The following is a 20,708-nucleotide window of genomic DNA, read 5'->3' on the forward strand; positions in this document are numbered from 1 at the left end:
TGAATTCACTTGACAGCCCTAATATATATATATATATATATATATATATATATATATATATATATATATATATATATATATATATATATATATATATATATATATATAGAAGAGTTCATTTGCAAAAACAGATAACTCGAAGATAAAGAAGATAATGTTCTAAGAAGAACTTTGATGTTGGCTTGGCAAAGCCTCGATGGGCAGCCTGAGGCAAAAGAGCCAACTCACATGTCTGTTCAGCCGCAAAGAAATATAGAAAGAAGTAATGTCATGTATTTAGGGCTCTAACAAACAATTGTTGTGATGATTGATGGATCTGTCGATTTTTCTGTTGCTTTAAGAGGTGTTCAACTCATGGCCGCTTTAAGAGGCGCGGCTTGCAAGCTCTGAATGGGTAACATCATATCAGGCGATCAACTAACTTGTTCAATAAACTGTAAAACATACAATCACCTGAGTAATACTGAGATTCTAGATGATATAAACAAACATAATAATAATAATATGTTTAAGTAGAAAATCATAACGATCAGCTGACTTCAGATAACCATAACTTGTGTTACAGACAAGCTTTGAAAGAAATAAAAGAAATAAAAACAGATTTGAAAAGGGCTCGAATCCAGCTTTCATATGGAATCATAAAATTTCACCATGTTATGGGTTTTTGTAGATCACATCTCATTTCATGAACTACTGAGTTTAATATTTGTATGTGGATTTAAAGTGAGATGCGGTTCTCAAATAAGAGATGCAACCTCTCTATGAGCATTTTGACATGCTGATAGCATGTTGTATTTTACAGTGCTAACAATCAGCACTGGAAATGCCTAAATATGAAAGGTTTTGTCACTTAAATTTATTCCATTTAATGCATCCACCATGGCTATCACAGCACCACGTGTGTACAGATTCTCTGCATTCAACAATACATTTCCAGACAATCACTGTCAGACTTGAAATTGCCTGATGTGAGTAGTGGTCACATTATTACATTACTCTGAAAAAGTAAGTGCACCCCATGAAAAGCATAGTTTTTTTTTTTTTTTTTTTTTTTACATATTAGGAATTGTATCTATATCTACTGGTGCTGATTTATAGTGTGGTACCCTCTCCCAGGTGTCTGTCAGAACAGACAAATGACCACTTTAAAATAGTTGCAGCATAAAAAGTCTCAAACTTCTGGATGTTGTGCAATCACAATATTTCTAACCTAACAGTTATGAACTTTTGCACACAGAGTGAGAATCATCCCATGAGTCTAAGCTTACACTGATTCATTCTCCATTCAAGACTGCATTTGCACGGTCATTGTTTAACAAAATAAAAGTTCATGGTTATGACATATATTTTTTTTTTTATTATATGTTAATCACACTATTTGAAGGGCTTTGCTTAGAGTCCCTATATCCGTAAGAAATATGTCTGGTGGACATAATGCAACCTAATTATACAGGCCTTCCTTAAAACTAACTAGTTCTTCAGAAACACCATAAACTGGGCAATCCCTATGAATTGCCAATGAGACTTTGCTGGGAAAGGGGAATAACAAGGGAAACGGCAAGGATTTATGAGACATCTTCAAGTAACCTACTCACATATTCATGTCTCTTCCATTGTTTTTACCTCAGGTTCTGCCAGGGTAACATGCATTTATGAGCACTTAACCCATAGCAGCCTATCTTCAGGAAACAGATAACAATAGAGGTTGACCTGCTGTTCCTCTAAACACACAGCTTTACACAGCTCAGCCCAAGATACACATTCTGAATAATTCTCCCTTTCTATTGACTCTCTTTTCTATTGCACAATTTAGAATTAAACGCATCAACAATGCTCAGACACAATGTTAACACAAATGACTACCCATAATAAAATGAAATATATAATAATGTAGGCTACTTCTGATCAGCAAGAAAACTGTGATTTAACACATTTTAAGATGTCAGAGTCAGGATTGTCTAGTGTCCATGGGCTGATGGGATCAGAGTCAGGGCAAAAGAAAGCATGTTTTTATCTCTCTCTCTTTCTTGTCTTGTTTTTTTCCTTACTTCACTCAGATGAGAAATGTGCAGGACGCTAGCCGCCTGAGTAAATAAAAGCCAGAGTCTCATGGGTCCTCATTCCCGACTCATGGCAGCGGCCTCTGTGTGCCTGCCAAAGGGGATGCTGGTCCTGAAAACCTACACCCTACAGCTGAGGGTCTGTCTTTGTTGGCCTGCCAAAGCCTTCCTGAGCATCACTCGTCTGACATCCTGCCACTCTAGAGAGGAAGACCTCCATCTTATGGTCTAACATTGGTGCAGGATTTTAATTTTTTAAGCACACAGTGCATGTAGCTCTCAAAGTAACCCATTTGTTCTGGTCTGCACAGCTGGAAACACTTTTGACATCAGCTTTATGAGTGCTTGAAAATTAAATAATGTATTTTAAAAGGTTAGTATAGCTGCTGTTAGTATAGTTGTTGTTGTTTGAACTTCCATTTTTGCAGTAGCTCTGTATATTTCCATGCCATAGCTGTCGAAGAGTAATTAGCTGCTGAAGTGGATTTACTTATTGTAGAGTTACCGACAGTGCATCATGAGCATTGTAACATTTGAAGCGGATGTCATAACAAAAGTCAATGGACCGGGAAGATTTTAAAACATTCATAAATCAAGTAAGATCTTACCTTCATGCTGTGGAAATACAAACCAAAAGACAGAACACAATGAGTGAAGCGCTAAAAAGGGGTGGGGCTACATAAGGTCTATATAGATGAATCATTATAACTTAATTTTGGTAATTACTTATTACTGGTAAACAAGTTACTATGTAAAAAGGTGCTGAATTGTCAAATAAATTTTACTTTACTGTGTAAATTTACTGTGTTACTTTGAGTTCATTCTGTTAACATTTAGAAGTTATCTTAAATGTAAGGAATGAATATGTCCCAAGGTCACCGTACAGTATGTTGCTAACTAATAGCCCACTGGTGCAGTCACTAAAAAGAAGGAAGTGCACAGGAAGAAATGACATGAAAACATGTTAAAAGGGAAATGTCATCATACTGAGGAAAATGTAATAAGCTGTGAGGGCAATAATGAACAGGGCTGTGTTTCCCAAAACCATTGTAACTTAAGTAGTGCTTGAAAATCTTCGTAGAACTACGAGTGCTCTGAAGTAATCGTTAATCCCTAAATCAGGGCTCTTCAAGTAGTTTCATTCGAGGGCCGGATTATCAAATCAAAAAATTGAGGTGGGCCGGTCTTATTGGTAAATATTATTGTATTAATTATTAGGCTTAAATGAAAATATTCTCACAGTGAGACTTGGTAACCACAGGTAAAACCATACATAGCTACTCACTACCACTGTCAAATTATATTATATTATAGGCCTATAAAAAACACCTAAACACAGGTACAAACTACACCTTAACAAAGACATGAATTATATATTCCCCTACCCACCTAATAAATATATTTTAATATAAATGGCTATAGAAATAATCGAGACAAAAGAATGATTATTTCACGAATGATAGCTATCACTGGTTCAGTCGACAGAAATACGGAATACACATGTTATGAGGTCACCTGCAGGACAACTGGAAAATTGCACCTAAACTTTACTCATGTCCAGTGTGACTTTTTTTTTTTTTTACTTTTTTACTTTTGTTTGTATGTTTGCTTAAATTCATTTAACATAATTCAATAAAGAAATAAACATGAATAAAGAAATAAAATAAAAATTACATGACTGAACACAAATAAATTAGATTTTTGGTTCAGCCATTTTGCCGATGTCTCCACCTGTAGGTATGTGCTTATATATACTTTTGTCCTCGAAGCAAATGCACATCAGGTGAAGATAATTAGGCTAATTAGGCAAAATACAAGTGTGTGCTACAATTACGGGACATTCTATAAGGTGACATTTCAGCACCTGACAAACAGAAAACGCAACTTATGCGATCATGTCAAAGGGCTAGTTCACCTCAAAATTTAATTTCTGTCAATAAGTACTCACCGTCATGTCGTTCCAAACCAGTAAGACCTTCGTTCATCTTCAGAAGACAAATTAAAATATTTGATGAAATCCAAGAGGTTTTTTTTTATCCCCACTTAAAAGCGTACGAGTCTGATGGGGTAAAGAAGAAATTGTAGAAAAAAGTCGCTGGGTCCTATGATACACCTGGCGCAATGTGGAGCCAGGCACGAACAAGTTTTTTTTGCTAGTTTTAGCCTGACGCAGTTAATATTTTCACGTGCTGAGCCATGTTGTTTAAATGGTAAATGTATTTGCACCCATTTGTGCGCCCATGGGCGTGCTGGTCTGAAAACGAGGTGTGTTCAGGCGCATTGTTGGTGCATTGCTATTTTGAGGCAAATTAAATAGACTGTACCATTGACCAATTGAAATCTGGTCTAAAGTCAATTGCACAATTTTATTTTATTTTTTTTAAAGTTAATAATTTATGCCTATAGGTAGGTGCAGAACGTGCGTACACCTGCTTGTTACACACAAACAGCACACAAACATTTTTAAATATTAAAAATAAAAGGATTCCGCCATGTAAATACAGTTTCCACCATGGCGCGAGCGCAACTGGCTTTTAAAGGGAATGGGAGATGTACCCATTACTCATTAAGAGAATAGGTTTTTGCGCACAAAAGTATTCTTGTCGCTTCATAACAATAAGGTTGAATCACTGTACTCACATTGACTATTTTACCTGTCTTTAGTACTTTTCTGGACCTTGAATCATGGTAATTATTTTGCTTTCTCTTGGATTTCATCAAAAATATCTTAATTTGTGTTCCAAAGATGAACTAAGGTATTATGGATTTAGAACGACATGAGGGTGAGTACTTAATGATAGAAATTTCATTTTTGGGTGAACTAACTTATTTTTGTGAAATGCACATAAAATAAACACAAACATTTGTAAAGCTGCTCTTAAGCTCTTAAGTTCTTAAGCTCTTTTAAATGCTCTTAAGTACCAAGATCCATCGTTATCTGGAAAGGCAGCCCAGTTTGTGAATACAATTTTAAAATTCATGTACTGTAGGCTACAATACAAGTGCAAAGGCTATTCGGCTAGAAATTTTAAAATCAGAAATGAGAAGCTCATATTTTCATTAAAGCATTTAAAAAAATTATTAATGTTTAAACTGCATTATTTGAGCTTTCTTAAATTTGCCCAGATCTCTAGGCAAAAAATATCTAGGAATCTTCCTTTTCTGTATGCTAGCAAGCATCGAGAAAAAGTTATGTAGAATTAAATGAACTCAAACTAGTAGGCATCACCAGTCTCAGGCTATAATGTGTAGGAACCGTGGACGAACCAGACAAATGAATCATTCAGATGATTCTTTCAAAACATAAATCTAATTCAGAATTAAGGTTCCGACTCCAGCTCGTCTACAGAGAAAACCAACATTAATTACTTTTATAACCTCCATGCCTCCTGACAGCAGGAGAAGTGACAAACCAAATGGTCATCCAAGAAGATAAAGTGATCTTTGATCACCAGATCAAAAGAGAAAAGAGAAACAATGCAGGCCCCTTTGGGACCTAAAACTTTACAGAAAAACCAATGAAGACTGTTCTGCAACTAAAACGGCAACAAAATTGTTCCTAACAATTTTAAATAGACTTATCAAACATCTTTTAACTACATACATTTTACATCATGTGTCCACAAATACTACCTGTAACCAGTTTTGCTTTAGAACACTCACAATTCATGTAAATGTGATAACTCTTGAATGACTGACTGAAAGTATGCCTTATTTGGACTTGATTTAATTCTTTTCCTCTTTCTTAAATCCTGGCTTGAATTAAATCTGTTTAAAATGTATCATATTCCATTTAATAGAAATTGCGGTTAAAATGGTAATCTCTGCTAAAGCAGAGACGGAAAGTAACACCTATTCATGACTGGGGGCAGAGAAAAGCCCTTTTGAAACAGGACGATATCTGATTGGCCAAAACTCCTCTGAGGTGTGACAAACAACTAAGTTTAAATAGTCATATCGAAAGATAGAGAACTAAGACAAAGACAAGAGAACCAAGAACCATGGAGTAACAAGAAGAACAGACAAGCAGCTCATTCAAGCCATCCAACTTTCACTCACTGTGATTTCTTTTACTTAATTTTCTTATCCACTGAAAGTCTTGTGTTCTAAGTTTTTCCGCAAAGTTCAACCAACGACTTTTGCCGCTTCAACCTTAACTCCAGCGACAAAGAGACTTCCTTTCATCTTTCCAGCAAATTCAAACATGATTGAGTTTTACCAAACTACCATCTGGACCTGAAAAGAGAAATCATCGACTTGGAAAACCCTTCCCTGCACTCCGACAAGAAGATTCACATTTAAAGTCGACTCAAGCAAGCGCCTCCAAATTCTAAAAAACTGAACTGGTGCACTGAAATTAATGATTCATGGTTTGTTCAGGTCAGATCTTTGAAATGCATATTTTGCAAGGAATTCTGTTCATCATATCTCTCTCTCTCTTAAAAATCTTTCTCTCTCATTTTCTTTCTTACTGCAACGCATATGAATGTGTGTGTATATATGTGTGTGTTTGTGTTAGATTAGTTTGTGTTAGAATAAATAAAGTCTCGTGTAGATTTTAAAAAGAAAGTGTCTTGTATTATGTGCTTCTGAAATTTAATGTCTTAAACTGTCGATATTAAAGTTACCATGCTCTAATTAGTGTTTTCACAATTGTTGGATATTCATATCCGTTACAAGATCTTATTAGCCTACGGCTTGAGCAAATGAACGCTGGACGACTCAGTTGCTCGGTCATAAACTAAATAACTCTTTATAATTCCCTATAAATGATTTAATTTGAGCTAATTTTACTTCCTAGGGTGTGTTCCCTACAAATGTATAATGTGTAGGTGTTATGACTATACTTTCAAAACGGGAAGAATCCATATGGGCTGTCTGGGGTAGCACTGACCTTCCCTAAAATTTAATTTGCCACCCCAGCTGCTACCACAAAATTCTAAATGATGATCGGCCATCTCCCAAGTCAGAGGCATCAATAAACCCAGGCTTAACCTTAAATCAGAACCAAAAGCTGTGTCACCAATGACAATGAATGACCCAATCTAGAGGCATCTGAAATAAAACACAACATAACTTAGTTCTTTAAACTGTATTTAAGCTGGAATATTACTTCCAATGAGAGGTTTCAACATTCCGAAGGCTCCATTACTTGCGTAACATAAGAATGCATTGATGTATTTCACTTGTAGATCAGCTAGGGGCTTCCTCTTATCTACAGCCATTATAATTTCAAACAGGCGATGGCTAAGAATGTTTAATCTTGTTCAGGAGGCCAGTTACTGACTCTTCAGCTGTGATTGCATCATGCTGACCTAAATTCCTGGACCGCTGAGAAAAACATAATCTAGCCAAATATCACTAGAAAAAAAATTGTTTCCAGTAAACCAGTAAAATAATTTTCAATATATTTTATTCCATTGTCATGAGACCTGATTTTTAGTTCTAAAAATCATTCTAAAAGTATAGCAGTCAACACCACAACAATAATGATAATGGCACACAGAGAACCGATATCGCCGGAATCACTTTCGGAACGATTTTTATCCAGCTGATGAACAATTAAAAACATTTAAATGTTCATCAATTAAATCCTGCTTTAAAAAGCTCAAGCATTTGAAGAGACAGGCAACATAACTGCAAGTACTTTACATGTGATTTAGAATGTTAGCAAAATGAAGCATTCTTTTTAAAAACACAACAAGAGATTGTTAAAAAGGATTTAAAATGTACTTATTACAAAACACACTTTCTAGAAGTGCACTCTCCTTAAGTTACCTTTTGTTTCATTAATATTATTACAGTTTTTTTAACTATATACTTTTAAGGTTTGTAGTACACTACAAGTTCACAATCAATACAACTGAGCACTCTTCTTTTTCACAGGGGTATTGTTAGATCAGAGCACTGGCGTATGATATAAACAGCTTCCTGTCGACCACAGGATAGCAGCAGGATGGGTTTGTCGACATTTACCCATGTGCCCCTGCATACGCACTAACACTTAGTCAGTGTCCCAGAAATCACACAGCACAGGTGGACACTCAGAGAGACAGAGACAAAGGAAGATTGGGACGTGAAAACTAGGACAGTCACTCATATTCTCCAGATTTAATGTGCGAGAAAACATCGATCGAGACTAAAACTGCAGACTGCCGAGACCTGATATTGATCAGAACGCCTCTGCATTCCTTCAATAAAGGAGAAATATCTTTTTTAAAAGCTGATTGCAGAGATTTTTAATGATGATCAATCATAGGACAATCATGACTCATGTTGGAAAAGGAAAACGGATATTTTCGACTAATATACTGACTTCTCTTTGCTTTAGCAAGGTCTTTGTATCAGCTCTTTGCTCAGTTATTCACCTTGTCCTCGGGCTCATCTTAGCGTGTAGCGCTCAGGGAGTGGAAGTGCTGTTGAGCAGGTCAGGTATGAGTGAGCAAACAGGAAGGCGGCTCTGCCCGGGGCCTTGGCTGGGTCTCTGTCCCCTGCGGCCCACCGGGGGGGAGGGCAATCTGTCCCCCAGCAGAGCCCTACCCAGCCCGCTTCACTGATTCACCCACCCTGAGTGAAGCAGCACGGGCAGCGATATACAACAGTTTGTGCTTGGCTACAATCAATATAGACGGCCAAAAAAAAGCAGATGGATGAGCCAAACAAACTCCAACTGCTCATAGCAGTTCATATGTCTGTTTCACACCAAACACATTTCCCAGCATGTCTTGTTTCCACAACTTCAAAATGCCAAACAGTGTGTTACAACGTTTATTGGTATCAGGAGAAGCTCTGAAGGGGTCACGAAGGGGGACAGTGACCCAGTGTCCATAAGTTTGCTCTATTTATTAATTTATTTGAGGGAGAAACTTTTTACGTAATATTCAACAATTTGCATGCTTGTTTGGAAAAAATGCCTCAGAAATAGATTAAGATCTTAAAGGGTTTTAAAGTCACCATGAAATATGGAATATTGCAATATATTCAATAAATAATTTATTTGTGCACATTTTTAAATGTGTGTGTCCTCATAATGTTTAATCAAAATAACTGATTGATCCAGTGGAGGTTAGAAATTTATTCTCACTTATATTAGTTAACGTGTTATTGTTGCACAAACTTCACATTGTACTAGTTGAATATAATAGTATGAATAGTACGAATAGTATTATAATTTAATATACATGTATAGCATGAGGATGTTTTATGCTCCATAATATAAAGCACAGTACGATATTACAATAGTAATATGAGTGTTTATGCTGTATGATGATGAATATTAGAATATTTAGACCAGTGTTTACTGTGAAATACTGTGTTCGTGGATATCACCTTGGAAATAGCAGGTATGTTGAACAGGAACTGTTTCAGGAATGGCACAAAGGTATATGGCTGTGAAAATCTCTGTGTTTAGATCAGTGTGCTCAATAATGTGCCTTATGTCCTTCATTGTATATATTTGGATTGTGTTGTATTGTAAATAAAATCAAATGATCAAAAAGCCTTTTTTTTTTATTCTCCTTACATTCTTTGTTTAAGTTCCCTCACAGTCCCATTCAGCTGATAGGGCCATTAGGGGAAAATCTTTGTCTTCCCAGGTGTGAAACAAATCAATATTCATGATCATTCACACCCTCCCCCTATAAGCCTTTCAGACACAAAATATGTCTTATAAATTTTAAATCAATACAATTGTTTTATGTGAATGAGTGGGCAGGATTAATTTCACATGGTTTTTTGTTTTTTGTTTTTTTTTTTAAATCCAATTTAATTCTTTATGGGTTTTATTGCCTTATTTCAGTGACTTATTTTTCCCCCACAAACCATGCATAAATGTCATTTTCTTAAAACTGCAAACTTTTATATACATGCTGCTCACATATTATTGTAGCAGAGACTGTGCTGAATACAGTGTAATCAGACTTTTACCATCAAAATGTTTTAAGTAACATAAATAAGCACAAATGTCAGGGCATGTAAAAACACCTTCAGGACCCAGAAAACACCTCAGACCCTAGTGGGATAAGATTACATTTTATTTTTAAGTGTCCTTATTACAGTGTAATTATACATTTAAGTACTGAGTAATAATAATTAACTACATATTTTTACTAAAGGGTTAGGTTTCGGTTAGGTGCATGTAATTATGCACAATTTATAGTATGTATTTTTCAAAATATAAGATGACCCTGATTATAAGATGAGCCCCCACCCCACCCCAAACACTGGTAAAATGTACCAATGATTACATTTAAAAATAAATACTTTATGGCATACCATAAAAATAAACTGTATCCCATAATAATTTGGCCAGCAATCTCATAGTGAAAACCATGTAGCCAATCAAAATTTCATTAACAGAAAAAGTGAGGCAAGCTTTTCTTTGATTGTTAGCATTTTAAGACTGTCTTTTTGTGCTCACGATCTTCTAACATTACACTTTGACACACTGTATTTCTTGGCACACTCGTTTTACATTTGGCGCCACCTATTTTTGCGGGTGTATTATATGAACCCATTTTTCAGATATATTTCTAAGGAAAAAAACATTGTCTTATACTCAGAACAATACGGTATTTACTATAGTAACTACATGTAACGTGTAACAAGAACACTGTAACATAAAGTGTTACCAAAAGTAAATGTCAAGTGACATTTACACAGAACTCCATAAATGGAAAGACAAATAGTATCAGGAGGCGGATGACATGCGTAATCTGGAAAAGTCTAGTTAGTTAATACTGTAAACAAATAAATAAATACAATTAAAATTCAGCACAGTAGGCTGACCCTTCACCCTGGATCTGATTCATCTGATTAATATTTAATACTCATTCCAGTTTTACACATCACAGGTGAAACAACTGCAGGACATGACTAAACACAAGGAAAAAAAAAACATGTAGAGGAAGAGGAGAGGAAGGAGAAGAAAAAAAAAAAAAAAAACAAGTGTCAGGCGAAGAGCGTGTTTTTCATGCACTCCTGTCTGAAATGTCAGGATGAATTCCCAATCAGTGTGAAGATACACTGACATACTGCCAAGCCTGACCACACACATGCTGCATTCATTAATAATTAGATTTGGACCAAGGTGAGCAAAACTCCTTGTCAAAGCTCACACAAATATCAGTGATGGAGGCATGGGAGGCAGTGCCTGAGTTTGATTAAACAAAAGCTGACTATAATGACACATACAGTATTTACTGAACATTGATGAGTAATGATCTGAAAAGAAGGTAAAGTAGTTGAATAATAGTTGTGTAGCAGTTAAATAAAACATACTAAATATTGTTACTGTATTTATTCTATTTATTATTATTGTAGTTGTATTGTAATGAATGTGAGAAAAATTTAAAATGTTTAAAAGCAGAAACTATTATATATTATTATTTGCTGCCTGTTGAAAGTTTTTTCATGTGTACTGATTGTATTCATGAAACCAAGAAAACAAGAAAAGTTTGTGAACAAACATTGATGCTGGCTTGAGAAAGCCTAGAAGCACCACTTTTCAAATCAAATCAAGCAAGTTTAAATCAAATAACAGTATGTTGGCTTTCTCAAGCTAACGTAATAATATTTTCAGTTAATTTAAAGGCGTCCTATTATGTTTTTTCACTCTTTTAACTTTAGTTAGTTTAGTTAGTGTGTAATGTTACTGTTCTGCAAGGTTACAAAGTCCACTCCAAAGGGAGATATTCTCTTTAACAGAAAACACTTTTCAAGAACTACAACAAATGGATCCTTGGGACTACAATGCACTTCTTTTGGATCTTGTGAAGTCACAATGTCACTCATTTAAATAATCACTGCCCATAATATACACACAAAAAAAGGGGCGAGGCTTGGTTCAGCTGGACAAATTAGATCTGAGGGGGAAATGCCCTCTTTTGTCCGCTTGTGGCACTGGGCCTGTGTGTAGCTCTCGCTTTTGTAAGACTGTTCACCAACCCTTAGGAACTTACCTCTCTGAAACATCCTGTAAAATCTGTGCATGCAAAAGTTTTGCACAATCCTCTTGTTCGTAAACATTTGCAAGGTCTGAATCGGGCTTAAACTAGTATGGCAAAATTGATGCCATCGTTAACATTTATATGCAGATGAAACTCACGGTTATGGTATGGGGCATGAAATTTCCAGAACACGCTCAAAACAGACTGGGCCAACTAACCAATCAGAGCACATTTCGTATTTCGGAAGGAGAGGCTTCATCGAAACAGGAGACTGGGAAGGGAGACAGACTGGGAAGAGAGGAGCTTAATGTAAAATATGTAAAAAAAACACTGTTCATTTACATATACTAACAACACTATAACAATACAAAGCGGGTTGAAAATTGGCAAAGTCACACTTTAAGCGTTCAGAGTTTTTTTTTATTTTTTTTTTATAGGTTTGTTTTATTTTTGCTATCATGGTGGGGAATGTCCTTTGACTAACCCTACCTCTACACCCAGAACCTAACCCTTACATAAACCTTGCTGCATTCTTACATTTTCATCAAGACATTATTTAGTATGTTTATTAAGCCATTTTGCTCAAGAGGACCGTTGGCTGCTCCCAATAACGTAGCTGATTTCAGGTTTTATTATCCTTGCGGGGACATTCATTCCCAACAATGTGGAGAAAACCAGATTCACACACTGACGTTCTGCTTTGGTCTTTTTAACTGCACATACTCTAATCCGCTCCAGATGAACAAATATCTCTGTTTCTCTAAAGTCATATTAAATGTCACCCTTCCTTATTCCTCACTACAGAAGAGAGACACAAGTACAGACAGACAACAGATAGAACAATGAAAAAAATCAATGTTCACATTATATATATATATATATATATATATATATATATATATATATATATATATATATATATATATATATATATATATATATATATATATATATATATATATATATATATATATATATATATATATATATATGTGTATATATATATATATATATATATATATATATATATATATATATATATATATATATATATATATATATATATATATATATATATATATATATATATATATATATATATATATATATATATATATATATATATATATATATATATATATATATATATATATATATATATATATATGTATATATATATATATATGTATATGTATATATATATATATATATATATATATATATATATATATATATATATATATATATATATATATATATATATATATATACATACATATATATGCACACACACACACACACTGAATTTAACCTCATTTGCATACATGACCAGTATTCAAAGCCACATATACAGTTTAGTGTGTGTACTGCTGTAACAAATCTGCAGTGCTTCATTAGGATGCAGGAAATGGCATCTACACATACCCATTGTATAAAGTGACTCTAACTCTATCTATTCTTCAGGGTTTAATTACTGTTTCCCATTCTCGTCCCAATTCCATCCCTAGTGCTGTGCCACACATGTTTATGCCCTACAACAACTGCAGAATTCTTTTAAAACCTTTAACATATTTTAAAGTATACGAAGGTTATGTATTTTGAACAAGTCATTATCAGTAGCCTGAACGATGTACGTGTGTACTTCAATAAAACAAATCCTATGCTGAAATGGTGTTATGTATTTTAAGTCCAATATATGAGCCACTGAATCCTGTTAGCAGTTGTGTGTGTTTCATTTACTGTTTAGTCTATTTAGTTGACAAAAATGTATATTCAATTTGGTCTTGGGCATCTTTTAAACCTTGAAATGTTTATGAGAGATGTAAAAAAAAAAAAAAAAGCTAGATTTGTGAGCAAATTAATTATTATTATTATTTGGTCCCACTTTATATTAAGTGGCCTTAGCTACTATGTACTTACAATTAAATTAATCGTTTGATACAATGCACTTATTGTGTACATACAAGTTTAAGTAAATTGTACTTAAATTTTAAAAACACCTGCATGTAATTACATCTGTAATTCATTTCTGTAATTACACTAACACTAGTAGTTACATACTTCAAAATGTTCACTCCTTGAACCCATTTGTAAAGACCTGTGTGATGCCAATTTAAGATTTTCAGATATGCTTTGCATAAAGCAGGACTTACACTGAATGAGGTTGTTGGCTTCGATAAACAAACAGATTTAGTATATGATGGACCTGAGTATGCTCTAAAAACTCACAATGGCTACGTTTACATGCACCAATTTTCCTCAATCCGAATGAATTGAATCCGATTGTAGATCTGTTTACATGTACTCTAAACATTGTAATCTGACTCAAATATCCATTTATATGTGTTTTATATACATTCAGATTAAAACTCTGCGCGTGTGACGCCATATAAATCACACTTGCGGTAGCCCAGGTTGTGTCAACAGACGATGATTATGTATGGACGATAGCCAGAGATATTGTCAAAAGCATCACATCTTGGCAATATTAAGAGATTGGTATTTGGTATTTCCAATTAATGTAGGCCTGTTACATTCTTCTAGTCTATTATTATAACTATTAGGTTCGGCTTCTTTTATTATTAAATTAATATTATAGCCTACGTGCTGAGAGGATAATACAAGATTAGGTTATTAGCTATCTTTGAAATTTTTTAAGTCTATTATACAATGAATTATAGGCCTATAATCAAAATTATTAAGAGTGTAAGCTATAATATTTCCTAACACCGCAGTCATCAATGAAACTTCAAGCACCGACTTAAAAAAAAACAACCTGTTTAACACGAAATACTACTATTCTCATTTGTTTCACTAGCCTATATGTACGGCCACAAGAGAAATAATGGAATAAATTAAGACCGTAATATACCGTTATCAGCATATTATGTTGAAATTCGTCTCTGAGAGAATATGCTCCATTAATGCAGTGTCAGACAGCTCTGTCACTTTTTACTTTCAATTTCTGTAGTGAATACTGACAGAGGTTGAGACTTTTTCACTGGCATAACTCAAAGCGCAAAGTTTGCACGTTGTTTCTTGATATCCATTGGCTCCCCTTCTTGTTTGGGATACATACGCCACTGCCTGTTGGCATACATCTTTACAACTAAAGACGTGAACTTGGCGCACTGTGTAATGTGTGTCAACATTGCACTCTGCATGTGCCCAAGAGACTTCTGAATACGATTGAGAAAGTAGTTGGATTCTAGCGTTTACATGGTAATCTTTTTTTTTTTGCTGTTAGTTCGGATTAGAAAAGGAAAAAAACACCCTTTCCAATCCGATCGAAATTTTATTCGGATCGACCTCAATCGGATTGATTAAGTTGTTTACATGTTTTTGAATCTGATCAAGCTGTCAATCCGATTACAAATGGATTATTTGGGTGCGCGTTAACGTAGCCAATGACCAAGATTGACTGTTCCAGCAAGCTGATACAGCTGAAAAGAAACTTCATTTCACTGAAGCTGAGGATTCAAGTCTAAAGCATGAGTGAGTTGACTCAAGCAGAGTACTCGATAATTAAATCAAAATTTACTTGGATCTGTTTGCTATCTACTTATTTACAAACCCCAAATACTTTTACAGGACACTGGTATCCTTTTTACAAAACATGAGTGGAGTAGAATGAGAGAAGATTAAAGTTGGACCCAATTTGACCCAATTTTCTACCAGAGGTCTTATGGTCTTGCTCTTAAAACCTGTTGGATCTGGGTCTTAGCTTATGGTCTTTTAGACAAGACTGCAGTTCATGTCCTAAGAACTACACATGACTTCATCCACAGGTTGGCATATTATCTTCACAATTAAAGATGGCTACTCTGCGTCTATACAAACATCTCAGTGTACGCAATGAATGTCTCATTAAGTGTAGCATGTTTTTTATTTTAGATCATTAAAATAGACAGCCAAGTTCCTCGACTTTCAAACCTTGGTCTGGATGTTAGGCAAATGCCCTGCACAGTTTAGCTCCAACCCTAATCAAAGACACCTGAATTCATGCTATTTAAGGTCTTCAAAGTAACTAGAGAATTTCATGTAGGTGAGTTTGATCAGGGGTTGAGATAAACTCTGCAGAGCACTGGCCTTCCAGGGCTGGGCTTAAGGAATCTTAGGGGGTCTGGAATTGGTTTGGACCAGGGATAGGCAACTTCAGTCCTGGATGGCCAATGACCTGCAGAGCTTAGCTCCATCCCCAATTAATCACACATGTAAAATCTAACCTATGTCTTCAGGATTGCTTGAAAATTACATGTAGGTATGTTTGTTTTGGGATGGAACTAAACCCTACAGAACAGTGGCCCTCGAGGACCAAAGTTGCCCATCCCTGGTCTACTGTAGGTCTTGGTTCCATATCTGTTTTTCATGATTTGATATGTGTAGCTATGATATAAAAAATAAACTTAATGTACGTACAAAAGTGTGAAGCCTGAGTGCATGAACCAGAACAGCCTTTTGTTAAATACAGCAGCAGGAGCAAAAGGAACTGGTCTGAGTCCAAACGCAGCAGCAGCAGTGATCCAGACATGCACTTCACCTTAACAAACTACCACTGTTGTGCAGGGAGAGAAACCTGCAAAACAATGAGGAAAAAGAAAAAAAAATGTCGCTGAGGCGAGGGAGGAAAAGAACAGTGAAGTAAACAGATTGAGAAAAACGACAGCATACTAAGAGGCAGAGGACATGGGAGAGGGGGTGGAGAAGGCAGTTGCAGTGGAAAAAAGACAGTCTGAAAAATCAAATTTGCAGAAACACATAAAGCTGCCGCTCAGACAAAAGGAAACACACACAGGTATTTGTGGAGCTGTCTACCCCCATGATGCTGTGCTGAAAGTTTATTAAACAAGAACACTTCACGTGAAGACTCCCCACCCACAGACGAGACGAAGCCCCGCGGCCCCCGTCATTCAGACGTTCCTTCATTTCAGCCGTGTGTTCACCTCCCCGCCGGTCTGGCCTCCCTCATCCTGCTGCGGATAAAACAGTCCCCGAAGGATCCTGCCGGTAATTTCCAGTTTCTATAGAAACTCAGGTATTAGAGAAGACCGCTTGGGGACCGGCTACAATATATCTCCACCATTTCATCTGAGCGAGAGAGGAAGAAGTAGCAGAAAAAGAAGAAAAAGGAAAGAGCTAGAAGTCCCCCAAGGGTCTCGCAGTTCAAATTTCTGAAGTTCAGGGGAGGAGGAGAGAGACGGCTCTGGGCTAAACATACGAGCATTAGAAAACCCACCACAATGAGGGAGGGGGCGGGGGAGCATTTCCTCTCTGGTCTGGCAGGAGCGATCTTTTCCCCTGGCTCCCACTGGAAGCTTTTTACAAAACATGTGTTGCTGACATGCTGACAGATTGCTCAGTGAAGTGTTCGGAGCTTGCGCACGCTGGCCATTTACAGGACAACATCCTCTACCTGAGGCGCCATGTTTTATACATATGCTGCAAAAAGGACAATAAAGAACAGATTGTGAACAAAGCAGGTCCTTTGAAGGAAGGAACAGAGATGGCAAATGAAAGAGAAGCACAGCGTTTCCTTTATTGACCAGAAGACAACATGCAAATGCTCTTGAAATGACAACAGAAGAACTGTAGAGTCTGCCGTCTGATCGAGGACCAGAAGTAAGGTAGTGACGCCATCTTCAACGGCCGCTGGCTCGGAAAGTGCTGTCGTGGCAACCAAATGGAAACGGGGGGATCATAATGTATTCATGATGCGGCGACCCAGGGGTTGAGAGCGCACTCTCTGGGGAACCTTTACCTAGAGCTAGACGTGTCTGAGCAAAATCACTCAACATAGGACAAGATTGGAATACTGAACAGGCCAGTGTAGAGAGAAGCCGAAACAGCAGAAATGACAAAAAAAGACTGATGTGTGTTAACAAATGGGGAGACAGTAGCAACAATACACAAGAAAAATGCACTTCACTGCTCTCTTTAATCGTTTCTTATGCAATCATGAATCCACACTCAAACTCAAACACACCTAACCTAAATCGGTTATGAGTAGCAAATCTAAACCAATGTGTGTCTCACAATCACTCGCAGGTCAATATATGAGAGTTCACTGGAGATCTGCAGCATCAATCATTCGTTCAGAGTCCGGTGAGAGACATAAGCTGAATTTAAACAGACAGTATATAGGGAGAGGAAGAGGCAGAGGTGTGGCACTGAGCTCTCGTGTGGAGTTGACCTCTGGCCATCCTCAGGCGAAGGGTTTTTACTTGAGTTTTCTGGGCCCAAATGACTGCAGTGCAGTGGTTACTTTAACCATCATTACAGAGACTAACTGTCAAGATACAAGCAGAGATTTTGGCTTCATGTGGTAACATTTAAATAGTTTAATAATGTTTTTATTATTATTTTGTTAAACTTGTCTTGATGTGTCTTGCTTGCAACAAACATTACTACAGAACTTTGGAAGGTTTTGAATTGAAAATATACTTAGCAGAATGTCTAAAGTAGAACCTAACTTAATAGAATGTTGCCCTAAAATGTGAAAAGCTGATCATTATAAAATTTGGCATATCCAAAATGAAATGGCTGTCATCGATTCATTTTAATACACTGGCACACACACACACACAAAAATGCAGCTGGGCTTGGCCAGTGCTATAAAAATTATTATGGGACCACTGTAGTAATCATCTTAAGGGGTTAGTTCAATCAAAAATGAAAATTCTGTCATTAATTACTCACCTTCATGTCATTCCAAACCCATAAGACATCTTCGGATCACAAATTAAGATATTTTTGATGAAATCCGAGAGGTTTCTGATCCCCCATAGAAAGCAATGCAATTACCATTTTCAAGACCCAGAAAGGTAGTAAAGACATCATTAAAACTATCCATGTGACTACAGTGGTTCAACCTCAATGTTATGAGGCAACGAATATACTTTTTGTGTGCAAAAAAAAACAAAACACAACTTCTGTGTCAGTCTCCGGTGCTTTTCATGTTGTAAACACAATGCCGTGCTTCCAGGTTCTATATCCGAACGTCGGCTCAGTATTGGCCTCATGCATTGTGGTGTTCATGTGAACAGCATCAGTGACTGACATTTTTTGGTGAACTAACCCTTTAATTTGGTCTGCATTGTGTGTGTGTGTGTGTGTGTGTGTGTGTGTGTGTTATAATTAATTAGGAAAATGCATTAGTATATTTGCACAAGAAAATATAATCCCTAAAATTGAAGTCTGGGAGAATACATAGTCAGACAAACATTACTGCAAAATAATCCCAGACATGGTGAGAAGGACCCAGACACAAAGCTGCAGGATCTTGCTGTTCCTAATGTTCTGCTGTTTTTCTTATGCTGCCAAATAACTCCTGCTAGCTAGCTAAATGCTTACCTTATCTAGATAGATATCTCAGCTGAATCAATATTACATTTTACAGTCTACAATCTGGTGTAGATGATTCTCTATGGACCCTTTTCACAGATTGTGATGATTTGTTTCCACAGTTATCAACATCGCAAATCTAGTAATGTTTTTCATATTTTCATTTATTTTTTAAACATTTAATATACATTAAAAACACTATATTTTGTGTTATATTCCCTTGGCAGTGAATTACAAAAATAAAAAATTAATGCTGCTGCAAGTGTGCTACTCATACAACAGATGAGGGAGTGATGGCAAATTTGACATCATTCTCTCTTCTGACTGCTGTAATCAATCTCTCAATGTTTTTACCTTTTTTGGAATGTTATAGAAAAACTATTGCAGGTTTTTTTGTTTGTTTTTTTTTTTGCTATTGGAGCAAATGGGAATACAAAAAAAAAAAAAAAATTACATATGCTGTTGTCTCTTGTTCACTAATATAGAAGTTCACCCAACTATAATGACTTCTACTTCTGGAAAACCCCAGGAATGTAAAAAGGGTCCATCTCACTTTTTTCATGGCATCAGTCTTTTACATTCCTCCAGGATTTTTCTATACAGACTGGTGGAACACCCCTGTTATTCAGTTGTTTTCTACATCTGCAATCGCATGCCAAACAGGGAGAGAGAGCAAACCAGCTCAGTCTCGGCTAGACACAGACTTATAAACATTTAATACTTAATATGGCTTCCAACCGTGCAAGTAAACACAAAGAGAGCACAAATATCTGGGACAAGGAACCATTCAACATCTATGTCGAGTATAGGCTGTGTGTCTGCAAAAATGCATGACGATTTCTAGATTAAGAATGGGGTTGCTCTAGCTGAGGACATGTGTTAAGACTTAAAACTTAAGACGTGAGTGTTTTCAATGAAGGCCAAGATGATTTCTTTCTTTTTCATTCTTTTGTATTTATTTATTTTTAATTAATTTGTCTTTCCAAATACATTTCTATGCATGGTAAATTGTGTCACTAAATAAATAATAAAGAACTGCAATCTTCTGTATAAACTATTTAACAGTAAATTTTGATCTGATGAGCATTAAGTCAGAGTGTTTATCAGAGTCAAAAAAAATTCTCGAATGTTAAAAAATGCAAATAAAGTAGTATTCATATTTCATACTATACATGCATGATTACAGTACATACTTTATTAATGATTAAGGCATACGATCTTCATCAAATGCAGTACATGCCGTACTTTGAAACTGATTCAATCCAGATGTACGATTATAATGTGAAAAATCAGCCTGTGAGTTAAGTCTCAAAAACCTACCTAAAGCTCAGGACTGGTTCTCAGTTTGTAACGTTAATTA

General features: G+C 35.9%; 1 protein-coding gene across 10 annotated transcripts in view; it reads right to left on the reverse strand.

The window, feature by feature from the left end:
- LOC137002657 (zinc finger protein 521) overlaps window positions 1-20,708 on the reverse strand; it is a 105,172-nt gene that overhangs the window by 49,454 nt on the left and 35,010 nt on the right. Inside the window, exon 1 of one of the 10 annotated variants that reach the window (XM_067362452.1) lies at window positions 16,427-16,528. The exons of the other annotated variants lie outside the window; for them this stretch is intronic. The gene's annotated coding sequence lies outside the window, so the exon portion shown is untranslated. Of the gene's footprint in view, window positions 1-16,426; window positions 16,529-20,708 lie in introns of those variants that run through there. 10 annotated transcript variants of the gene reach the window in all.

This window comes from Chanodichthys erythropterus, chromosome 16 (assembly GCF_024489055.1).
Source record: "Chanodichthys erythropterus isolate Z2021 chromosome 16, ASM2448905v1, whole genome shotgun sequence".
NCBI lineage: Eukaryota > Metazoa > Chordata > Actinopteri > Cypriniformes > Xenocyprididae > Chanodichthys > Chanodichthys erythropterus.